Below are 23275 nucleotides of genomic sequence, written 5' to 3'. Positions count from 1 at the left end.
TACTGTCTAATGAAAACTCATCATAGTCGGTCAACGAGACAGAAAATAAGACAAAATCGTCTTCTTCAAACATTTCCAACCATTTACATTTCTCCCCGAGGCTACTGTGATGCAGTCTAATAAGCTGGTACAGTGGTACCTGTTGATTCAAAGCAACAAATGCTAAGCATGATATATATATATATATATGAAACCGTCATATGATGCACCAATTAAGCTCCAAGGAATATAATGAACCGTACATGTTGAATGTCTATTCCGAGGAATTTATTGAACAATTTAAGGATAGGCTGTAACCCTGCTGATGGATTATGCTGAATAGAACCAGATCCATCAGCAATCTGCCTTTTTCTATCCTCCATTAATATTTCTTCTTCAAATTGTTCTCGCCCCTGAAGCAATATAGCAAGATAGCTGTACAAATTGCTTTGGATCATCGATTTGATACTTCGGCGTTCTTTTTCGGAGAAAGAATTATTATACTGGATCTTGGCCTGAAATAAGCAAGCAACAAAGGTTTCATTAGACAGCCTTTTCTGCACTTCCAGTGTCATAAAACCAAAGTTCAGTAGTCTAAACATCATGAAAAATAAAATCCAAATCATTATCGTAAGTAATGGTGTCTAGAAGCATAGACTAGGACTCATTTACAATCTAAACCACTAATTGCGTATTATGAATTTAAAAGGTTATTGTAATTGTTGGGAAATAACGAGTAACGAGTAATTTTTCTATAACAAGATTAGTGAGAATGTGAAATAAAAGCGGAAAAATAATACCCGAAATTGATAACGGAGTTCAACCAATTTCTTTACATCTCCGGACTGCTGCAGATCTTTTACTAAGAGAGAAAATTTACAGGTGTTTACAAAACACTCACTACTCACAAGAAAACTCTCTAGTATTGGGAGAAAGAAATGATTTTGGATATTTTGAAGCTAAATGAGCTAGGGTATTTATAGTTGAAGCTTAGGGACTAATCTTTGAAAATATCCTAAAGTTCAATGACTCAATTTTGTAATTATCTCTATTACAAAATAATAAAAAATTACCCGTTAGCAACCCCCTTTTTGACCATAATAAAAGCCGATAGCTGCTAATATTTCAACAATCTCCCACTTGAAGACTGCTTTTAATCTGTCTTCACACCTCGATCAATGCAACATCATTTCTGGTATTTTATTCTAGCATGCCAACTGAAGCTGAACACAACTTCAGTTTGTCCGTAGTCACCGTCTTTGTCAACATGTCTACCGGATTTTGAGCTCCATTAATCTTTTGAAGTTTCAAAATACCATCTTCCAGAATAAACCGGATAAAATAATATCGCAATTGTATGTGCTTCGTCATGGAATGAAAAGACAAATTCTTTGCTAGATGTATAACACTTTGACTGTCGCAATATAAAAATTGTTCTCTTGTTTCTTGCCTAACTCTTTCAAGAAACTTTGGAGCCAAACCATCTCTTGCTGGCTTCTGTAACAGCGACATATTCTGCTTCAGTTGTGGAGAGATCAACTATCTTCTGTAGTTGAGAAACCCAACTCACTGCAGTACCTCCAGAGTATAGACATACCATGTAGTGCTCTTTCTGATGTCAACATTTCGGCTAAGTCAGCATCTGCATAGCCTGTCAGAATCGTATCTCCACCTTTGAAACAAAGTGCTTTGTTTGTAGTACCTCGCAGATATCTGAGGATCCATTTGACAGCTTCCTAGTGTATCTTGTCTGGATTATTCATGTATCTACTAACAGCTCCTACTGCATGAGCAATATCTGGTTTGGTACAAACCATGGATACATCAGACTTCCAATTGCTGAGGCATACGACACCTTCACCATGTGTGCACGTTCTTCCTCCGTCTTTGGTGAATGTTCTTTGGAAAGTGTGAAATGAACACCTAAAGGTGTACTTACTAGTTTAGCATCTTGCATGTTGAACCTGGAGAGTACTTTGTTGATGTACTCAGCATGTGATAACATCAAAGCCCCCGACTTTGTGTCTCTCTTGATCCTCATCCCAAGAATATGCTTTGCAGTGCCTATATCCTTCATAGCAAACTACTTCGACAATTCTTACTTCAAGTGTATAATCTCTTGCATGTCTGAGCCTGCAACGAGCATGTCATCAACGTACAACAATAAAATAATGAAGATATTGTCGAACCTATTAATGTAGCAACAATGATTTGCTTGATATCTGGTAAAACCACTGCTACTTATGAAATTATCGAACTTCTTGTACCACTGTCTAGGAGCTTGTTTTAAACCATGCAAGCTCTTCTTCAACCTGCATACCAGGTTTTTCTTGCATGCCTCAATGAAGCCTTCTGCTGCCTCATATAGATTTCTTCCTCCAAATCACTATGAAGGAAAGTTGTCTTTACATCTAACTACTCAAGATGTAAATTCTCTACAGCTACAATTTTCAACACCAGTCTGATTGTAGATAGTTTCACGACTGGAGAGAAAATTTCATTGTAGTCAATACATTCTTTTTGCTGAAAACCTTTGACAACCAATCTTGTTTTGTAGCGTTTGCTCCATCATGCTCTTCTTTGATCCTGTAAATCCACTTGTTGTGGAGCACTTTATTGCCTGGTGATAATTCAACTAATTCTCTCGTCTGATTTGACGTAAGTGAGTCCATCTCATCTTTCATGGAAGACTCCCACTTGACTGAATCCTCCACCTGCATTGCTTCATCATAGCACTCTGGTTCACCATTGTCAGTCAACAACAAGTAGTGCAAAGAAGGCAATAACGCTGGTTGGTTTAGGAATTCTGGAGGAACGTCTAAGTTCTGGTGTGTCTGTTTCTTCTTGAACTGCTTCAGGATTGATTTGAACATTATTTCCAAAAATCTCCTCGAACTCAGCAAATTCCTTTGTTTCAGCTTCGATATTGGAGCTACTTGATTCTATAGTTGACCTGTCTTTGTACATCACATTCTCATTGAAAATGACATATCTGCTTCTGATGATCTTTCGATTTTTGTAGTCCCAAAATCAGTAACCGAACTCATCACCACCATAACCAATAAAGACACATTTGTTGGATTTGGCATTAAGTTTACTTCTTTCAGTAGAATCTATATGTACATAAGAAATACAACCAAACACTCTTAAGTGTGAAAGTTTATTTCTTTCTTGCTCCAAACTTCCTCTGGTATTCTGTCATCCAAAGGAACTGAGGGCCTACGGTTGATCAGGTAAACTGCAGTGTTGATAGCTTCAGCCCATAGAAATTTGGGCAATCCGACATGTATCCTCATGCTTCTGGAACGTTTATTCAGAGTTATGTTCATGCGCTCTGCTAAGCCATTCTGATGCGGTGTCATGGGAACTGTTGTCTCCATCTTGATCCCATTATTTGCACAGAAATCTCTGAATCTTCTATTTTTGTACTCTCCTCCATTGTCAGACCTCAACCTCTTGACTTTCAAATCAATCTCATTTTCCACCATGGCCTTCCATTTTCTGAAGGTATCAAAGACTTCTGATTTCTTCTTCAGAAAATAAACCCATACCTTCCTTGTAGAATCATCGATGAAGGTGACATAATATAGTGAGCCTGCAAGAGATGAAACTGGAGATGGTCCCCATATCAGTATGAACCAACTCTAACTTTTCTGCCTTAGGTGTCTTTCCAATCTTTGCAAAACTGACTTTCTTTTGTTTGCCAAAGATACAATCCTCGCATAGTCCGACATCTACATTATTTAGATCCGGCAGCTTCCCTTTTGATAAAAGTGTCTTCATCCCTTTCTCGCTCATATGGTCAAGCCTTTGGTGTCATAGGTTTGATTTTCCATCAGCATCTGCTGCAACAATGATGTTCTCTAAATTTGATGTTACATAGAGAGTACTAGTCTTCTTACCACGAGCAATGACGGATGCTCCTTTGGTAATATTCCATTCACATCCTGAAAAGGTTGCACTATATCCTTCTCCATCAAGCTGTCCAACAGAAATCAAATTCCTTTTGAGGCCAGGAATATGTATCACTCCTTTCAGCTTCCAGGTGGTCTGGTTTGGCAACTTTAATCGGATGTCTCCTTTTTCGACGATCTTCAAGGTTTCATCACCGGCTAGATGAACCTTCCCAAAATCATCACTGATATAGTTCTCCATGATTTCTCGGCATGGGGTAGAGTGGAAAGATGCCCCTAAATCCAAGATCCATGATTCAATCGAACTGTTGACGCTTAGAATCATGGCATCACATGTTTCCTCTGTCACGTTGGCAGATTCCTGTGCGCCGATATTTTTCTTCGATGCTCGGCAATCTCTTTTAAAGTTACCCTTCTTGCCGCAATTATAACAGGTAAAATCTTTCTTTCCTGTTCTTGATTTTCCCGTTCTGGATTTGGATCTGCCACGATTTGAATTTCTTTCTGAAGTTTAACCTCTGGACTCCGTGTGCAAGGCTGAGGAGGTTGATGCTTCACCCGATTCTCTCTGTCGAATTTCTTCACTCAGTACCAAATCCCGAACATCATCGAATTTTAATTTGTTATTTCCCGACGAGCTGCTAACTGTTGTAACAGTAGCATTCCAACTGTTTGGTAGAGATGATAAGAGTATTAAAGCTCAAACTTATCTTCAAATTCAATTTCCGCGGAACTCAACTGGGTTGTGATTGTGTTGAGCTCATTTAGGTGTTGAGCCACTGATGCCCCTTCCGTCATCCGAAATTGAATAATCGTCTCATCAAGTGAACTTTGTTTGAGATGATAGCTTCTCATACATACTAGAGAGAGCCATCATAAGACCCGTCGTGGTCTTTTCCTTTGCTATTTTGAAAGCAACATTGCGAGACAATGTCAGTCGGATAACTCCGAGGGCTTGTCTGTCGAGAAGAGTCCAGTCTTCATTCTTCATGCCCTCTGGTTGCTTTCCTAAGAGAGGTTGATATAGATTTTTCTGGTACAGAAAATCTTCAATCTGCATCTTCCAAAAGTCAAAGTCCACACCATCGAACTTCTCAATTTTCACATTTCCTTCGTCTGCAGCATCGCTCCACTCGAATCTGGCTTCTTTGGATCGTTTCTGACAATTCTTGCGAACCACCGTGTATTAGAACACCTCCGTCGACAAATTCGTATCGCCGACAAAATTTCACTATTCACGAAATTTACTATTCACGTGAATAGTAATGAATAGTAACCTCAAAAAATTTTGACAAAATTCACAACCAAAAGCTCTGATTACCAGTTGTTGGGAAATAATCGAGGAACTAGTAATTTCCCTATAACCAGATTAGTGAGAATGCGAAATAAAAGCGGAAAAATAATATTGAAATTGATAACGGAGTTCAGCCAATTTCTTTACATCTCCGAACTGCTGCAGATCTTTTACTAAGAGAGAAAATTTACAGGTGTTTACAAAATACTTACTACTCACAAGAAAACTCTCTAGTATTGAGAGAAAAAAATGATTTTGGATAATTTTGAAGCTAAATGAACTAGGGTATTATAGTTGAAGTTTAGGGATTAATCTTTGAAAATACCCTAAAATTTAATGACTCAATTTTATAATTATCCTATTACAAAATAATAAAAATTACTCCTTAATAACCCCTTTTGACCATAATAAAAGTCGCCAACTGCTAATATGTTCAACAATAATAACTCCATTCCTTTTGTTCAACAGTAATAACTCCATTCTTTTTGTTCAACCTCAATCTAAGCTGGCGAAGGATAAAAGGAAGGTGTGCGTAAAAGAACATAAGTAACAACTAGAAGGCTTCTAAAATGAGGTCAACTGCTTTGAATTTGGATCTCTTAGATCCAAGCCTTACGGTTGCAAAAATTTGGGATGCTGTGAGGCAGAGGAGGGAAAAAGTAATGTGGCGTAAATTAGAGTGGTATTCGTTTCATGTTCCGAGTTATTTCTTGGATGACCATATTAAATAGACTTTCTACCAGGGATAAATTGCTCTCCTTTGGACCCAACGCGGATGCTGATTATGTTCTCTGTGGGGTTAGGCTCGAGTCAAGGGACCCTATTTTCTTTGGTTTGTCTTTCTCTAAAGCTGTTTGGTCGGCAATGATGCAGGTCTGCCACGTGCAGCGTGAAGTAGGATAGAAATCTTCTGCCTCCTAGTGCTCCTATTGGTGCCCTCCAATCATTAACACACCTTTTATTCTAAACATTAATGAATTAGCTTTAAATTTATTAAATATATTTTAACCCTTAATAAATACACCATTTATTCTCAGTTAACCTTAAAAATATCTTTCACAGCTAAAAGTCCAACATTAAATTTATTATTAAAAAGGTATTTAATACACTCTTTTGTTGAGAAGGAAATAAAAATTTAATAAGAAAACACCTTCTGCCTACTCACTTTTTAACATAAATATAAAGAAAGAAAAGGTTTAATAAAAAAGTGAACTCTAACAATATAAAACCGTACCAATCCTTTATTTTCCCAGTAAATTCATCACGCTAATCAGAGAACTATACTTCAATATTGGTTAAACAATCGTTTTCTTTTCCAATCGTTTGCGTCCAAATCTTCGTAAGTATTGATTTTCATTCTTTTTATTTTTATTTTGTAAAATTTAATTAGATTAAATCTATATGAAACTTTTATATTGTGATTACTGAAAATAATTTTTTAATTTATTTATTTATAAAAAAGAAAATTTATTTTTTAAGGTTATGAATGGAGATATAAGTGCAACGACTAAAAGTCTACGTAGAAGACTAGAGTTTGCGGAAGTTGTTCCACCAATTGAACCAATGGACAAAACAAATTTTAGTGCAAGATAAATGTTTGAGTGAGATTGATTCTTATAATAATTTTGCTACTCCAATTCATGCAAATTTATCTAATGATTTTATTCCGAGAGTTGACATGAAATTCAATACGGAACAAGAAGTTTATGATTTTTATAACACATGCCAGAGAGATGGGATTTAGTATCCGCGGAAGCAAAGGACATAAAGCTCAATATGGTCATTAGGTAAACAGGGTTTTTTTGTTGTTCTTGTCAAGATACACAAATAAAGGATAAACGAGATGATCATGTAAAACATCACCGTCCAGAAACAAGATTTGGATGCTTAGTTGTATTAAAAAATTTGCAGTTTAATGGTAAGTTTCAAATTACAGAATTTATTGTAGATCATAATCATGCATTGCCTTCTCCTTCTAAGCGTATGTTTCTAGGATCTCAAAGGATAATTAATCTTGCTCAAGCTGCAAAACTTGAAATTGTTGATCGCTCAGGATTAACACCAAAAAAAAGTTTCGGGTTTTTAGCTAGAAAAGTTTGTGGGGTCGAGAATCTTGGTTTTATTCATGAAACTATAGTAATTACTTGCATACTAGAAGAACGGAAGAGATGAAAGTTGGAGATACTTACGGGATATTGGAGTATCTACAAAATATGCAACATGATGATCCGAATTTTTCTTATGCCATTCAAGTAACAAAGAAATAGGTATGATTCAAACCAAACATGCATGGTGTTTTCGAAACAAATAACAAAGATGTTTTCGAAACAAATAACAAAGATGATTATGAGAAGGGATCAAGTTTACCGTTAGAATTTTCAGGTACTCGGAAATTATATAGACAACATAATCGAGGAATGCGAATTGATGTGATCGTGCAGAGAAGGATCATTAGAACGAGTGCTTCGTTTATTAGGCGTTGAGCTTGTTGAGATCCAATAAGTGCACTCACTCGCTTCTGATGTTGCCTGAAGTACTCTAATTGTTGCTGGATTCTGATTATATTCACCTACAAAATGTAACACTATTTTAGGACATTCCCAAAATAAATGAAGATTTAGTCTAAGTTTAGCTCGGTTACGATTCCAGCACTATTTTCTTTGTAAAAGGAAATCAGGTGTCATTGAGAATTCCGATTCTGGTAAAAGCAAAGTTGGCACCAACAAGAAGTGAGCTTGTGGCTCAGATACGATAATGTTGGTTTAGAGCCGATTTGCTCCCTAAATAACACATGAAAACCATTAAAAATATAATATTCAACCATGTTTTACTTCAGACAGACAGAAATCATGTATGAAATGGTTGAAAAACATACTTATAAGATCCGAGAATCGATTGGTCGGTAGCTCCATGAGTCGGATAGTTGATACGAGCTGTAGTAACTAGATAGTTGTTGTTACCGTTATCGACTAATGAATTTCTAAACAAAAAAAATGCCCTGGCAGCCTCTGCTTGATGACCTACATTTGCTAATGTAAATAGGATACCAAAAATCATAACAAAGATGACCGAATCATCCATTGTAAATGGCTCTAAGATACCTTCATACTAGAAATTTGCATAATACTAATTACGCGATCACATCAAAACTTATATAAATATGAAATTTCATTATTACGCAAACAAAATTCAATCGGATGAACATGTTCTCAAGCCTGTTTGAGAGAAAATATCATAAAATTGATATAACAAACAAATATATTCTTTGGAAAGAAGACAAACAATTCCATGCATATACCAAAAACTCTAAAATCAAATAACCCATTTGATGAAAACCCATTATATTTCAGTATGGAACAACCCTATTTCTCCGCGCATGTAATAAGAAATCGGTAAACAAAGAAGAGCAGGCGCACATTTGAGAAAGGTCAAGTCCTTTGACTTTGAAGAAGAATTTCATAAAGAAATTTGCATAAATCGCACGGAATAGTAGAATGAAAACAGTTCGAAGTTCTTTCGCAACTTTATCGCAAATCCCAACGTCAAAAGGATTTAAAACCACTATCAAATGGTGAAACGTAATCAAAAGTAATTGCATCTTGGTGATTTATGCACGCGTTACAAAACCCAAATCGCACTATTACAATTATGATTATGCCGATAAAACCTATGAAAAATAAAAACTCATAAATTATAGCATAATTTCAACTTGAGAATTAACAAAAAAATTATAAAGAATCAAACCCTAAATACGAGTAATCAATCCAGCAAATTTTAAGAACGATTCAACCAAAAAAATATAAATCAATAAGTTATTAATGATTTGACGTGACGAAATTTTGATACTACTTGTTAAAACTATACCATAATAAATATAAAATCAAACCAAGATCTAAACATGTTAAAAAAAATTTCATACATAGATTATTAGGTTAAAATCATTGAGTTATATCTTTGATTATGCAAAAATAAAATTCTCTAGCATAAACTTGTTGGAGGAAAAGTCAGCAAGTATTGCTGAATAGTCAAAAGATGGGGCACGTCTAAATGGAAATTAAAGGGAGTGGGCACGGCGGTTTAGTGATTTTCAACAAAGGGGCGCCCAATTTTTAATTAAATTTATAAATGGGTTAATTACTTTTTTAGTCACTACACACTTTAAAGTATTATAATATTAGTCCTTAAGCTTCAACTATAAATACCCTAACTCATTTAGCTTCAAAATCATCTCAAATCATTTCTTTCTCCCAATACTAGAGAGTTTTCTCGTGAGTAGTGAGTATTTTGTAAACACCTGTAAATTTTCTCTCTTAGTAAAAGATCTGCAACAGTCCGAAGACATAAGCAAAATTGGCTGAACTTCTTTATCAATTTCGGGTATTATTTTTTCCGCTTTTATTTCGCATTCTCACTAATCTGGTTATAGGAAAATTACTCGTACTCAATTCATTTCCCAACAACTGGTATCAGAGCTTTTGGTTGTGTATTTTGTCAATTTTTTGCGAGGTTACTATTCATTAATATTCACGTGAATAATGAATTTCGTGAATAGTTAAAATTTTATCGGCGATACGAGTTTGTCGACGGAGGTATTATAATACACGGCGGTTCGCACAAATTGTCAAAAACGATCCAAAGAAGCCAGATTCGAGTGGGAGCGATGGTTGCAGACGAAGGGAATGTAAAAATTGAAAAGTTCGATGGTGCAGATTTTGGATTTTGGAAGATGCAGATTAAAGATTTTCTGTACCAAAAAGTCTATATCAACCTCTCTCAGGAAAACAACCAGAGGGCATGAAGAATGAAGACTGGGCAATCTTTCTTCGGGATATGGTATTGAGCGAAAAAATTCGACGGAGAGAATAGGGTGAAGTATCAACCTCCTCAGCCTTGCACACGGAGTCTAGAGGGAGAACTTCAGAAAGAAATTCAAATATTGACAGATCCAAATCCAGAACGGGAAAATCAAGAACGGGAAAGAAATATTATACATGTTATAATTGTGGCAAGAAGTGTCACTTTAAAAGAGATTACCGAGCACCGAAGAAAGATACCGACGCACAGGAATCTGCCAACATGACAGAGGAGACAGGTGATGCCATGATTTTAAGCGTCAACAGTCCGATTGAATCATGAATCTTGGATTCAGGGGCATCTTTCCACTCCACCCCATGCCAAGAAATCAATGAGAACTATATCAATGGTGATTTTGGGAAGGTTCATCTAGCTGATGATGAAACATTGAAGATCGTCGAAAAAGGAGACATCTGATTAAAGTTGCCAAACCAGACCACATGGACGCTGAAAGGAGTGAGACATATTCCTGGCCTCAAAAGAAATTTGATTACTATAAGACAGCTTGATGGAGAATGATATAGCACAACATTTTCAGGTTGTGAATGGAAGATTACCAAAGGAGCACTCGTCATTGCTCGTGATAAGAAAACTGGTTCTCTCTATGCAACCTCAAATTTAGAGAATATCATTTCAGTAGCAGATGTTGATGAAAAATCAAACATATGGCACCAAAGGCTTGGCCATATGAGCGAGAAAGGGATGAAAATACTTTTGTCAAAAGGGAAGCTGTAGGATCTAAAGAATATAGATGTCGGACTATGTGAGGACTGCATCTTTGGTAAATAAAAGAAAGTCAGTTTTGCAAAGATTGGCAAGACACCAAAGGCTGAAAAGTTAGAGTTGGTTCATACTGATGTATGGGGACCATCTCCAGTTCCATCTCTTGTAGACTCACTATATTATGTCACATTCATCGATGATTCTACAAGGAATGTGTGGGTTTATTTTGTGAAGAAAAAATTAGAAGTCTTTGATACCTTTAGAAAAGGGAAGGCCATGGTGGAAAATGAGACCAGTTTGAAAGTCAAGTGATTGAGGTCTGATAATGGAGGAGAGTACAGAAATAGGAGATTCAGAGATTTCTGCGCAAACAATGGGATCAAGATGGAGACAACAGTTCTCATGACACCGCATCAGAATGGCGTAGCAGAAAGCATGAAAAAAACTCTGAATGAACGTGCCAGAAGCATGAGGATATATGCCGGATTGCCCAAATTGCTATGGGTTGAAGCTATCAACACTACAGCTTACCTGATCAACCGTGGGCCCTAAGTTCCCTTGGATGGTGAAATACCAGAGGAAGCTTGGAGCAAGTAAGAAAGAAATCTTTCACACTTAAGAGTGTTTGGTTGTATTTCTTATATACACATAAATTCTGCTGAAAGAAGTAAACTTGACTCCAAGTCCAACAAATGTGTCTTTGTTGGTTATGGTGGTGATGAGTTCGGTTATCGGTTTTGGGACTACGAAAATCGAAAGATCATCAGAAGCAGAGATGTCATTTTCAATGAGAATATGATGTAAAAAGACAGGTCAACTGTAGAATCAAGTAGCTCCAATACCGAAGCTGAAACAAAGGAATTTGCTGAGTTCGAGGAGATTTCTAGAAATGATGTTCAGATCAATCCTGAAATAATTCAAGAAGAACCAGGCACACCATAACTGAGACGCTCCTCTAGAATTCCTAAACCAACCCAACGTTATTCGCCTTCTTTGCACTACTTGTTGCTGATTGACAATGGTGAACCAGATTGCTATGATGAAGTAATACATGTGGAGGATTCAATCAAGTGGGAGTCTTCCATGAAAGATGAGACGGACTCGCTTATGTCAAATCAGACGTGGGAATTAGCTGAATTACCACCAGGCAAGAAAGCGCTCCATAACAAGTGGATCTACATTATCAAATAAGAGCACGGTGGGAGAAAACTGTAACACCTCCAACTCGTACCCGACCCGAATACGAGTCCGAGGTGTCACATTAACCATTCAAAACTTTTATTTTGAAAAAATCTAATGAAATTTAGTTAGACATTTCCAATAAAATCCAAATAATTTCTATTGTATAAAACGTATGGTTTTACAAATTGGTCAGAGCGTATCCAGTACGAATCTTTTATCTTACATGCCAACTACATTTCATATGACAAAATACATATAATTTAAACATATTTCTGATCTGAATTGTGGAAAAGAGAATTTGACCTGTATTGCTCCTCTAAACTTCTCTTCTTGCTTTCCGGAACCTACGTGTGAAACACTCACACGCTAAGTCTATGACTTAGTGAGACATTAAACACATGAAAGTAAATCTAACTACTTAATCATACGTGAACATATCATATCATGCTATCACATAAATCAATATAGCATTTCATGTAATCAAATGTACACATATACAAATCATTCATTCTTTCAATCATTAACCTTACTTTACTATCAATATGATTATTATTTATATCTTGTAGTCATATCCTTTCATGCTTAACATTTTAACCAACATGACTCATTTAACCACGCAATACACATATCATCATTCAAATCATATGATATAATTCATAGCACAAAAGCATATAAGTCATATGTACTATATGTTTGTTGTTATTTCTTTATTAGCTCATGTACACATGTGAGAACTATGGATATGTGATTCTATAGAGGTTGTGCACTAATGTTGTCACCACAGCTCGTATAAATGCACCAAAGTGCCACGTAGAACTGCACCGAAGTACCATATAAAATGTCCCTAAGGACCACGTAGAAAACAATTCCTTAAGAATCATATACATATACAAATGATCAAGTATGTGTCTCAAAAGACATCACACATATTCCAAGGAATACATATATGTCCCGAAAGATCGCGTAGACCCTCGACTCTTGGCATGCCAACTATACCTCTAGCTCTCAAGACACATAACATGGGCATTGTCATTTACGTCATTTCACATATTCATATATATACATAGTTCACTTACGCGTAGAACATTTTCATATGATTCACATTTACATGTCACATAGCTTATATACTTTCTCACATAGTCACATAGATCCATGTCATATAATATATATCCAAAGTGCATATGCTCACGTATATCATATCATATCATATAGTTTAGATCATTTCTCAGGTATTCATGTAAACATACATATCATATCTTATTCACATATGATCATATATACTTCATATAACACATAAAAACACCTAGAACACTTTCACATAGCTTATATAAATTTTCAGAGTCCTTTCACATTACTTGATAACATATATCATATATATATAATAACTTATATCACATCATCTACCTTATACTCCATTTCTTTGTATTCCCTTAGATTATATCAATTATGTCGTATTTATAATCATATATCATTTAATAGTATTTTTATTTATGTATTAATTTAATCTATTTACTTGATTCAATTTCATATATTCATTATAATCTTTTCATATAGCTCCATATATATTTAGCATATAACTTATCTTACAAATACATATTGTCCCTTTATATTCAAGTTTCCTAATTATTATACTATTCCCATTTCATTCTATAATTCAATCTTATTTAGTTCCCTTAACTCTCATTAAATAAAAAAGCTCTATTATACTAATTCTCATAATGGATCATACCACTATGTACTTGTCCAACTTATGTTTCTATTATGCATGTATTGTTACCCATGTTTACCTAGTTCCTATCACTTCTCATGAACTCACTTTCATCATATTTTTCTATTATTACATATTTTATCTCATAACAATGTATTCACATAATCTTATATTTCATTATCATATGACTTATATTTGTTCTCCTATGACTCTTCATAAACATCTATTTCCATTTCCATATATCTCTTGACTTATCTTCTATATTCCTATAATTTCATAAGTTATTTTATATTCTCTCATTAACACTTAATAGTGTTTTTACATAAACCACATAGTACATACAAAACATATCAATTCATATAATCAAACATACATACACTTCATATTATTAACATACTTATAATCAAGACTTAATGAGATATTACTATAGGAAATAGACTTATCACAAGTCCAATTTCCATATAATCTTATACAAATAAGATGCACTCACCTTGGCCTCACTAAGTTCCAATTCACTTTTATGATTTCATTTTCTTTCGATCGAATCTTAATTTGATGATCGTTTCGGAACTTGTTCGAGTACAGTATCTACATAATCATACATTGATACATATTAGTATCCAATTAATATATTCTAATCTATCATTTCTTATACCAAAAGAAATGTCTATTTCAATTTCCCCTTGAAGTGAATCGATGCATTCTACAGTGCATCGATGCATTCTTTAACATGTGCATCGATGCACTACCCATGCATCGATACACCAATTACCTTCGATGTTTTTATTTTAAGGGGATGCATCGATGCACTCCTTATGCATCGATGCACCAATTGCAATCGATGTTCATTTATTTGAGAGTGCATCGATGCACATTGAATATGCATCGATGCACACAACCCAGAAATTCTATTTGAGCCCGAAAATTCTTACTTTGACCTCAAATTCTACTTGTTAACCCCTCCTTATGCCTTAAAACTCATCTATACATATGTAAACCTTCTTATAACACTATAACACTTAACTATCCCTTATAATTCACCACAATTCTTGAATCAAAGAATTTCATCAAATTTTCCATGTGTTCTTAATTCAATTCTATCACCTCTAACTTCTTAATTAACCATTTGACAAGTCAAATTTAACTTCAAATTCTGTTAACTCCTTCTATTTCAATAATTCACTTAAAAACTCATTTTTCTAAATCTCTTACAACTTGTTCATTTTGGAGTTTTAGGTCACCATGACTCTTCCTTTACTCTTTCTTATCACTCAAGAATCAAAAGAAACCATAAGATTGAAGAAACAAGCAAATTAAATCTAACTCACCTTATACATGAAGACACAAGAAGAAGAAGAAACTGAACCCATCTCTCCAGAATTTTCTTTCCCATTTACACGTGGTTATCTCTTTTATAAAGAGATAATAAAAATCTTTCTTTACAAAGACCAATTTACCATTACTTCCTTACATATTTACCAAATAGTCTTCAAAATATTCCTAATTAAGTCTCTGAACTTTCAGATCTTTCGAAATTAGACTTTAAATTTTCAAAACTTCCATTTTAGTCACTTGCTCTAGTTTTGGGATATTGCACAAACGCTACAAAGCAATATTGGTTGCCAAAGTATTTTCAGCAAAAGGAAGGTATTGACTACAATTAAATTTTCTATCCAGTTGTAAAACTGTCTACAATCATACTGGTGTTGAAAATTGTATCTGCAGAAAATTTATATCTTGAGCAGTTAGATGTAAAGACAGATTTCCTTCATGGTGATTTGAAGGAAGAGATCTATATGAGGCAGCCAGAAGGCTTCATAGAGGCAATCAAGAAAAACCTGGTATGCAGGTTGAAGAAGAGCTTGTATGGTTTAAAACAAGCTCCTAGACAGTGGTACAAGAAGTTTGATAGTTTCATGGGTAGCAGTGGTTTTACCATATGCCAAGCAGATCATTGTTGCTACATCAAGAAGTTCGATAACAGCTTCATTATTTTATTTTTGTATGTTGATGACATGTTTGTTGCAGGTTCAGACATGCAAGATATTATAAACTTGAAGCAAAAATTGTTGAAGCAGTTTGCAATGAAAGATCTGGGCGTTGCAAAGAAGATTCTAGGGATGGGGATCAAGAGAGACAGAAAGTCAGGGACTTTGATGTTATCACAGGCTGAGTACATCAACAAAGTACTCTCCAGGTTCAACATGCAAGATGCTAAACTAGTAAGTACACCTTTAGGTGTTCATTTTAGAATCTCCAAAGAACAGTCACCAAAGACGGAGGAAGAACGTGCACACATGGTGAAAGTGATGTATGCCTCAGCAATTGGAAGTCTGATGTATGCCACGGTTTGTACCAGACCAGATATTGCTCATGCAGTGGGAGCTGTTAGCAGATACATGAATAATCCGGGCAAGGTACACTGGGAAGCAGTCAAATGAATCCTCAGATATCTGCGGGGTACCACAAACAAAGCACTTTGTTTCAAAGGTGGAGATACGATACTGACAGGCTATGTAGATGCTGACTTAGCTGGAAATGTCGACATCAGAAGAAGCACTACAGGGTATGTCTATACTCTAGGAGGAACTGCAGTGAGTTGGGTTTCTCAACTACAGAAGATAGTTGCTCTCTCCACAACTGAAGTAGAATATGTCGCTGTTACGGAAGCCAGTAAGGAGATGGTCTGACTCCAAAGTTTCTTGGAAGAGTTAGGCAAGAAACAAGAAAACAATGTCATGTATTGTGACAGTTAAAGTGTTATCCATCTAGCGAAGAATCCGTCTTTTCATTCCAGGACGAAGCACATACAATAGCGATATCATTTTATCCGGTCTCTTCTGGAAGATGGGATTTTGAAACTTAAAAAGATTAGTGGAGCTCAAAATCCGGCAGACATGTTAACAAAGACGGTGACTACGGACAAACTGAAGTTGAGTTCAGCTTCAGTTGGCATGCTAGAATAACAAGACTAGAAATGATGCTGCATTGATCGAGGTGTGAAGACAGATTAAAATCAGTCTTCAAGTGGGAGATTGTTGGAGGAAAAGTCAGTAAGTGCGGCTGAATAGTCAAAAGGTGGGGGCACGCCTAAATGGAAATTAAAGGGAGTGGGCACCGGCGGTTTGGTGATTTTCAACAAAGGGGGCACCGAATTCGGTGCCCCAATTTTTAATCAAATTTGTAAATGGGCTAATTACTTTTTTTAGCCACTGCACACTTTAGGGTATTTACAAGATCAGTCCTTAAGCTTCAACTATAAATACCCTAGCTCATTTAGCTTCAAAATCATCCCAAATCATTTCTTTCTCTCAATACTAGAGAACTTTCTTGTGAGTAGTGGGTGTTTTGTAAACACCTGTAAATTTTCTCTCTTAGTAAAAGATCTGCAGCAGTCCGGAGACGTAAGCAAAATTGGCTGAACTCCGTTATCAATTTTGGGTATTATTTTTTCCGCTTTTATTTCGCATTCTCACTAATCTGGTTATAGGGAAATTACTCGTACTCAGTTCATTTCCCAACAAAACTCTATGATGAGGATAAGAGAAAATACGATATAATCTATTTCTTAAGATTATATATAATACTTTTAAATAATTGATTTAAAAATCAAATATTGTTTGTAGTTATAATTCTGCTCTTTTTTTATTTCCATTATACTTCTAGTACTTTATAAATTTGTAACATAATTGAATACTTAATTTATTTTATGATAATATTATACTTTAAAATATTTACCCATATTTATGGATTTTAATCCAACAAAATTTACCTGGAGCAATAGTTAGATCGCATGCCTTGCGGAAAGCTTCTATTAACATCCTAAAGGAAGAAGCATTAAGGTTTTATACCCATTTGCAGTATGCCATCAAAGATACAAGTTCAGGGACTGCAAAATAGCTGCTCCCCATGTTCTAGGATTCTAGTGGGCAAGCTTTTGTTGAATAATCGTAATTTAAACATAAAAAGATACAACTTTTATGATGGATAGGATATGACTATTTAGATGAAAAGGTGTAATAAAATGTTTTAACTATTCTAATAGTCACTTGCTACCTCAGCTTATTCTGCACTTCCAGACGGTTGCAGTGTCATAAAACCGAAGTTCAGTAGTCATAAACATCATGAAAAAAAAACCTAAATATCATATAGTATATATTAGGGTTTCATACTTTTTTTTTGGGTTGATGCCGCCTCTAAGATTCTCTCTAATTTTTATTTTTCTATTTTTTTTGTTCTTTTTCTTCTCTTAAATTCTTTTTTTTCGTTCTTCTTCTCTCCTCTATGTTCATTCTTTTTTGTATTATTTTTCTGTTATATTGATATATACATTTTTAGGATGTTTTTTTGCATTTTGTATATACTATTTCCCCCCTCATTTTAAGTTTTTTTTTTCTTTCTGTTTAATAGCTTTAATATTGATTTTCAATTGTATAGATCCTCGTGACCCCATGGCCGGTTGGAAAGTTGAAAGAGACCCTGGAAGGAAATAAAAGGGAGGAACCCATTTCCAGCACGAGCCAATCCGATAACGGAGAATGAGATCCTTTGAGCCCGGTGGTAAGGTCCAGTTATTTACACAACCTTACACCACAAGGCTATACCAATGAGCAAGCTTTAATCTTCCTGCTATAGGCAGTGACCATAGCCCCATCTTGTTGAACACTGAAGTTTTGGATAGTATATATAGTATGAAACGTCCATTTTTCCCTTACGATTCACGATGGGATAAAGATGGAGAGTGTGCTGAGGTTGTCAAACAAGCTTGGCAGCTTAATGTGCGTGATTCAGACTTGTTTAAAGTGCAACCAAAACTGACAAATTGATGCACGACCTTAAGAGGGAAAAGGAATTATGAAGATATCAATCTCGGGTTCAGTGACTTCAAGCTGGTGATAAAAAAACAAGTTCTTTTCATGCTTTTTGTGTTCAGAGGCGAAGGCATAATCAAATTCGGGGATTGGTTTTTATGACAGTGGTATTTGGTGAATGAATCATCCACAGCCAAGGAAGAAGGTAAAGTAGGAATAGTTTGGAAACCACTAACTGGCCATCTTTATTGTTTAAAATTTGAGTTTCCATGCTCTAATCAGTTCAGATTATGAGGCCTTAGCAATAGGGTTGTCTATCGCTAAAGAAATGAAAATCAATAGGTTAAAAGTGGTTGGTGATTAAAATTTGGTGGCTTAATGTGCGTGGTTGAGACTTGTTTAAAGTGCAGCAAAAACTGACAAATTGATGCAAAACCTTAGGAGGGAAAAGGAATTATGGAGATATCAATCTTCGGTTCACGTATTCTAGCCGCTGAAAAAAGACAAGTTCTTTCCATGCTTTGTGTGTTCAGAGACGAAGGCATAATCAAATTCGGGGATTGGTTTTTATGACAGTGGTATGTGGTGAATCATCCACAGCCAAGGAAGAAGGTGGTGTAGGAATAGTTTGGAAACCACTAACTGGCCATCTTTATTGTTCAGAATATGAGGCCTTAGCGATAGGGTTGTATATCGCTAAAGAAATGAAGTTCAATAAGTTAAAAGTGGTTGGTGATTAAAATTTGGTGGTTCGGCAGACAAGATGGAACATTCGCACTGAAGTAGATTTCCCTAGCACCCTATCAGTCCCTTGTGCAGAAACGGTGTGGTGAAATTGATGTGGAATTAACCCATCTCTCCTTTCCGGTTTTGCCACTCTAGCTTCAAAGATAAAGTTCGAAGATGATGAAGATGAAGCTGTCATTAAATCAGCAAGCGACGAACTCCATATTTGAATTTCACTTCAAGAAGAATTTTTTTTCTGAAAAAGTAAGTCTGTGTAGAAGAATTTTTTTCCTGAAAAAGTCTGTGTAGTAGTAGCAGTAGAAGAGGAAGAGGAAAAAGAATAAAATGATGATACAATAAGCAATAGGAAATTGGGATATTTGATGTTGTTGTATAATCAAAACCCTAACTCTAAAAACTGAAACCCAAATCGCCAAAAGTGATCCCAAGTTGTAAAAAACCAACAACAAAACCCACCCAGTAACCGTGTTATTGACAGACATTCCAAAATATTCATATGTCTCTATAAACATTTCATTGAAAACCTCAAGCTTTACAAGACCCTTGACAGTGCAGCAGCAGCAAAACAAAAAAACGGCTTAAAAGAGTTGAAAAGCAGAAAGCCAGAAACACATATTTTATTTATGAAAGAAAAGCAAAAAAATAGGCCACAATTTGTAGATAGACGTCAATCAAGCTCTCTGCAACACATGGAGTTGGTGGAAGTCCTCACCGTTTGGTTTAGAAAAAATGGTGACCCTATCATGTATCCTCAGTCGATTGAAGAAACGAGTCCACTCAGTTCCGGTGATATAGTACTCGTTGCCTTCTAGTCTCTTGCATTGGAACAGCCACTGTTCAGACCCATCGGTAGCCTTTAGAACAAATTTAGGAGCAGGTAGCTCAGAAAGTGTACCGCTAAGATCATGAATCTTCCATCCTGCAGCATTGTTTTCATCAATATAAACCTGCCCGATGATCTCCGCTTCCATGATTGTTCTTCAGTACACCACGATACAACTTTTTCTTCTCAAGGATTCAACAATGAATGTATTGTGATTTGCGAATTAAGATTTAGAGATAGAATTTGGACCCTTCACACTCCAACCAAGAAAGAAAGAAAGAGAGATGGGTTCCTTACTGATATTAATTGTTTTTTTTTTTGGATAAATCAATTCAATTTTATATCCAAAAGAGCAGTAAAACTGCTTCAAAACACTGAAAGTTCTTACATAAAAATCAACACTTACAACACTATACAACAGAACTGAAAACATCAATGTTCAATACCCCATTGATTACAAAGAGTATTATTGACATAGTCATTTCTATTTATTTCTCTACCCTTAAGTTGAATAGCAACAGAGTCTTTTATAGTAAGGAGTAAGGCATTAACATTTCTTGAGCGTCCTTGGTAAATTCTCTTGTTTCTCTCCTCCCAAATAATGTAAGTAAAAGTAGTCCAAGCTAGCTTCATAATAGTAGTGAGTAGTGATTTTCCTTTCCATGAAGCACAAGCCCATGAAATGTGAGCATTCCATGAACAAGTTCCTCTGCAAATGCCATTAAGATGCAGAACAGAGTTCCAAACAGAATTTGCCACAGAACAATGAAGAAACAAGTGGTCCCTAGTTTCCATCTCTTCACTACAAAGCACACAAATACCGTCAATGTTTAACCCCATTCGAATCAGCCTATTTTTGGTTGGTAATCTGTCAAGGAACGCCATCCAAGTAATAATACTATACTTAGGGACATGAAGAGGAAACCAGAATAGTTTATGCCAAGTAACCTTGTCATCTTTGTTACGGATGTGATGCCATATGTCTTTGATTGAATGAGTTCCAGAAGCAAAAATGGGGGCAGCGTGATTCCTCATACTGAGCAGTTTACGAAAGCTCCAGCTTGTATTGATCCTAGCCTCCATAGTCCAAAAATCAGAGTTCTTGATAACATAAGTTTTGATCCAAGCGATCCATAGCGAACCATCACCCGCAAGGATTTTCTTTATCAAGTGCAGAATACAAGTTTTATTCCAAGATTTTATGTCTTTTAGACCAAGACCCCCTTCCGATTTTGGAAGGCAAAGCTTATCCCATTTAACTCTGGCACCTTTAGCAGCAATATCAGAACCTTTCCAGAAAAACCTTGAACATAACTGCTTAATCCGATTAAGCACAGATTGTGGAAGGATTAGCTGCCTACACCAGAAATTAGTGATACTATGGAGAACAGTTTTAATGAGCTCGAGTCTTCCAGCATAGCTCAAATGTCTTCGAGACCATTTATGGAGACGGTCTCTAATATTATCAATTAGAGCTATGCAGTCTTTCTCCGAAAGCTTTCTAGATACTAGTGGAACACCCAAGTATCTAACAGGTAAGCAACCATGATTAAAACCTGTAATCTGTTTGAATTCTCCTATTTTCATAGGTGAAATTCCAGCAGTGAAGAATTCACATTTATGGGCATTAAGATTAAGGCCTGAAATTTCATAGAAGTGATCAAGAACACTAATTACCCCCACAACAGATTCTACATTCCCTCGACAGAAAATAAGCAAGTCATCTGCAAAGGTGAGATGAGTTAACCCAATCCTTTTACATTTAGGGTGGAAGCCAAAAATACCTCTAGTAGCAGCTTTGTTGAGAATACTAGAAAGGATATTCATTGATAGTACGAAAAGTAAAGGTGAGATGGGGTCACCTTGTCTTAATCCTCTAGCACCTTTAAAGAAGCCAATTAGACTACCGTTAAAAGATATAGAGTACCGAGCAGTAGTGAAACAAGCCTCAACCCACTTAATATAATTGGCAGGAAGTCCAATAGCAATGAGGACAGTAGAAATAAAATCCCAATGTAAAGAGTCGAATGCTTTGTGGAGATCAATTTTCATTGAACATCTTGGGGATAAAGTCTTCCTTCCATAACCTTTGACAAGCTCCTGAGCTAGAAGAGTGTTATCTATGTTCCTCCCTTTAACAAAAGTCGTTTGGTTAAACGAATAATTCCAGGGAGAAGGGTGTCAATCGATTGACCAAGATTTTAGAAACAGCTTTAGACCACCGAACAACAAGAAATAGGCCGAAAATCTTTCACCTGGCTAGGATTTGGAATTTTAGGTACCAAAGTAATACAAGTGGCATTAAAGCATAAGGTTGAGTGTAAGGATCTCTAAAGAAGTGAGTAACAGTTGCCACCACGTCATCACACCAATAATAGGCCAAGCTTTCTTGAAAAATATGGAGTGTAACCATCGGACCGGGAGCTTTATCGTTACCTTGAGAAAAAAAGCATCTTTAATTTCATCACGAGTAAAATATGGAGTGTAACCATCCGGACCGGGAGCTTTATCGTTACCTTGAGAAAAAAATGCATCTTTAATTTCATCACGAGTAACCTCCTTAACAAGATCATTAGAGTTTCCAAAGGCAAAGAGCTAAGAAGCAGCTCCTTTAAAGAGCTTTCTTGAAAAAATATGGAGTGTAACCATCCGGACCGGGGAGCTTTATCGTTACCTTGAGAAAAAAATGCATCTTTAATTTCATCACGAGTAACCTCCTTAACAAGATCATTAGAGCTTTCCAAGGCAAAGAGCTAAGAAGCAGCTCCTTTAAAGAGTTCGGGTCAAGATTTAACCTCAAAATTAGTCCCAATCAGGTTGGTAAGAACCGTAAGACTCTACAGCCATATCCTCATAAGTTTCTAATCTTCTTCCTGGTCATCAATAAGCACACGTATAGTATCCTCTTCGTTTTAGTAGCAACTGCAGAGTGGAAAAATTTAGTACATTTATCACCATGATTAATCCACTGTACCTTCGCTTTCTGTCTTAAAAACATGTTTTCGGTTCTTGAAGGAGGTGGAGCTCGTTTTGCAAAGGGATTCTTTTTGGAAGAATCAGCAAGATTTAAAGATTTGATCTGTTGATCCTCGAGCTCCAGTTTCTTTTGGTTGACACGATCAGAAATGTTGCTATAATGCTGCTGGTTTAGGGCTTTCAAACTGATTTTTAGGCGTTAAGCTTGGAGAACAGTTGTTGCATAGGTTGCCTGGGAAAAGAGTGCCAAGAATGGCTAACAAT

The 23275-nt window shown here is 35.9% G+C and overlaps 1 pseudogene; it reads left to right on the top strand.

The window, feature by feature from the left end:
• LOC120150702 overlaps window positions 1–23275 on the top strand; it is a 28197-nt pseudogene that overhangs the window by 2324 nt on the left and 2598 nt on the right.

This window comes from Hibiscus syriacus, unplaced genomic scaffold (assembly GCF_006381635.1).
Source record: "Hibiscus syriacus cultivar Baekdansim isolate YM2019G1 unplaced genomic scaffold, ASM638163v2 tig00111023_pilon, whole genome shotgun sequence".
Classification (NCBI taxonomy): domain Eukaryota; kingdom Viridiplantae; phylum Streptophyta; class Magnoliopsida; order Malvales; family Malvaceae; genus Hibiscus; species Hibiscus syriacus.
Note: the sequence above shows the minus strand (reverse complement) of the source record. Positions and strands in the feature narration are given on the sequence as shown.